Below are 3515 nucleotides of genomic sequence, written 5' to 3' on the forward strand. Positions count from 1 at the left end.
CCAGGTATGTGATCGGAATATGCGTAAAGTCCACAGGCTATGTTACGTTTGACTAGCGTGGTTTGTCTAGTGTTGTCTGCCATTGCTTCACGGCCCCCATTTTAAGAACCAAGGATTTAAGGCAAGTTTGTGCAAGAATTCTTTGTGTTTTTGTTAAATATTCGGTCAAACTAAGCCGGAGACTCTTTTTTACAAAAGGTAAAAAAACATAATTTAAAAGATTAAATTTACTACAAATTATGTACATGTAGCTTCGGCTAGGACTGAACCCGTTGGGCAAAGTCAACTTCACGAGATAGAAACGGAGCCCGAGACGGCAAGAAACCACCTGCTGAGTGACCCTGCGAATGCGTAAAGTTTAGCTCACGCAAGAGGTTAACGGAAAACGTCAGCACCTAAGGCGTAAAAACGTTTTCAGTCGCGGAAAGTTGAATTTATTTTCTAGATTTGACGCTTTCGGTTAGGGGTGAGAAAACTTGCCGTTAACGCTGGCGACGCGTTGTGTGTGAACTTGGCGGGTGACGCTAGCTTGACGCCGGACGCAAAACTCGCCCAGTGTGAACAATACATAAAGCTCATAAAGATCGTAATTTTGTCAAACTTTTATTTATTTTAAAGTTTTAACCCAACCTTGGCGTATATTAAGCAGCACTTTTGTTTTCAATTTTTGGGCTGTAACCATATTTTAGGGTAAATCACCTCCTAGCTCGTATTTGCCGCTAGCGAAGATATGGGGACTGGGTGAGGATAGCGTTTAACAACAGACGCTGAGGCCAGGCTCAAAACACGCCTGATGTGAATCAACCTTAAGGGTAAACAACAAGCCGACAAGCGTTACGTTAGGCGAATTCTAGTTCCAAGCTGCTCCTATGCGATAGAATGGCGAGACAAGCTCCATTCAGTTGTATCAAGTGACATCAGCTGACGCACGTATTTTAAGGCTGGCGCGAGTTGTGCTTTGTTCGCCAAACTTCGAAGGTAATAGGCCACAACTTTCCTGACTGGTGTGTTTTCGTCAAATCATATCTGCCTCGTTTCAGGTTAAAAGTCACCAGCAAACACTAATCGCAAGTTAAAAAATATATATTTAAAAAATATACTTCAAATCCTAAACACCTTTATAAAGCTCACTACAGTTTTTGTTAAATAAATAGTTTTTGCAACAAAAATCAACAAAATTGTTCATCCGTACCGCGATTATCAGACCTTACAGTTTCCCGGCCTTTATGAAAAAGTTTTTTGTTTTTTTTTGTTTATCATATTTTGCCTACGACAATTGTTATTCCTAGGCGGTCACCCATCCAAATACTAACCATTCCCGAGGTTGCTTAACTTCCGAGATCGGACGAGATCGGGTGCATTCAACCTGGCATGGTCTAGCCGAGTTATATATAAAAAACAAACGTCGAATAGTAATAGTTTAAATCAAATATACCTGTCAAAATATTTATCCCGTTTGTGTTCCGTGTGCATTCAGAAATCAAAAATGTTTTGTTTTATTTTGTCTTTGACGAGTTTTTACGATATGAGTTTAACGCAGTCTGTGATAGTTAAGGGCATTGTCTATAAAATAAATAATTTACCTTTATTTTGGGCAAGTTTTACATAGTACACCTGTCAACCATGGTAAAGGCATTAATAAAATAAGTAAAAGTCAGGTCGTTAAAGCCGTGTTTAACATTAACTATAGCGTAGAAAACTCTTTCGGTATCGCAAAGCTGAAGTACTTTAACTTTGAAGGTTTCCAACTGTATTTTTTGGCCTTTTTGAACTACGTAGGTAAATATAAACATTTCCCGGTCCATGTTGGGCTAACACGTATGCTAAAAGGCAAATGTTAAATATGGACTGTTTGTTTTAGTTATGTTTTTGCCTTTAAAAAATTATGTTTAAAACCTAACATTGAAATTCCCGCCGAAAAAATACAGACTTTTGTACCCCTGCAATAATATACAACGATGATTTCGCCTACTCATCTACTGGCACATTATTATTTTTATTGTGCAACAACAAACCTGCTGGGCAAAAGTATGTGTGTGTGTGCGGTACATATAAAATGCGTGTGTAACTTATTTCTGTCCATGTGAAAGGTGTAGCTACTTGCGTTCATCAAAGTAAGAAATACGGCTCTTGGTCTCTGGTTAGCTTCCCCTGATATGTGCCCTACACTCGTGAGGAATCAAATCACAGCGAAGGTAAATAGCGACGAATGTTGCTCAATAGTATCATGTGACGTCAGCTGACGCGTTGCTTTCAAACCTGCCGCGACTGAAAGTGTTTTGATTGACAGCTTTTGTAAACCCAATTACCAAAGGCTGTCTGCTCTGCTTTGTACAACAAAAATGGCCGCTATAACATAAACAAAGCGCTCATCTAAAGCAAAACCTCAAGGGCGAGAGTTCAAATCCCACCGCCTGCTAGTTTAAAAAACAAATTTTCCTTGACTGATTTTGATTAGTTTTCCGAAAGCACCCGCGTACGACCGCAGTTTGCACAGATATTAATTTCCGTGCTACTTCTAAAGGGACACAATGCGTTTCAATGCATTTACAAATAGTTTATTGCCTAAATAAGAAGCCGAGTTTGGGTTGCTTATTTTTCAATGAATGCAGCGTTACTTGCAGAATTATGCGTATTAATAAATGTTATTGGGGGTAAAGGCCTTCTGGTACCATTACGCACATAAAGACGAATGTTTAATACAATATATCTGGCGGTGGAGCGATAACAAACCTGATAAAATGCGGAAAATTTTGAGAAAGAACTGTGAAATATGTAAAAAAATACTCTTGTTTCTACAAAAGCCTGTAAAGCACTAAAATTAGGTAAAACTGTTGCTGCGTATCAAAAAAAGTGTTTAAATCGACAAACTTTATTTGAAAAAGCGAAACAAAATTTTAAGCAAGTTTATGTCAGATTTCATTGTGTGTTTTTTTAAATAATTAGATAAATCGTGTTTTACACGGTTGTTTGTAACTTAACATGTGTAAGAGTTGAGCCATGGTAAATATTATTTACTCACTAGCTCTTACTAGCGAACAGTCAAAGTTATTTTATTATTTGTACAAATCGGCAAAAACATACAACTGCGTTTTGCTTGGGTATTTTTGAAACACCACCTATAACAAAATATGAAAGCACTGCACTTGAACATGAGCAAACACAGTAATTCTGACAAAATATAAACCTGACAAAAACAGTAGTTCTGAAAAAACGTAAACCTAACAAAAACAGTAATTCTGACAAAATGCAAACCTGAAAAAAACAGGAATTCTGACAAAATATAAACCTGAAAAAAACAGGAATTCTGACAAAATATAAACCTAACAAAAACAGTAATTCTGACAAAATATAAACCTGAAAAAAACAGTAATTCTAACAAAACGTAAACCTAACAAAAACAATAATTCTGACAAAATGCAAACCTGAAAAAAACAGGAATTCTGACAAAATATAAACCTGACAAAAACAGTTATTCCGACATAATGTAAATCTGATAAAAAAAACAGTAATTC

General features: G+C 36.8%; 1 pseudogene; it reads right to left on the reverse strand.

The window, feature by feature from the left end:
- Positions 1–1264: 1264 nt before the first annotated feature.
- LOC146162845 (5S ribosomal RNA) lies at positions 1265–1382 on the reverse strand (annotated as a pseudogene).
- Positions 1383–3515: the final 2133 nt, after the last annotated feature.

The sequence above is a fragment of the Ascidiella aspersa genome, chromosome 3 (assembly GCF_963924565.1).
Source record: "Ascidiella aspersa chromosome 3, kaAscAspe10.2, whole genome shotgun sequence".
Classification (NCBI taxonomy): domain Eukaryota; kingdom Metazoa; phylum Chordata; class Ascidiacea; order Phlebobranchia; family Ascidiidae; genus Ascidiella; species Ascidiella aspersa.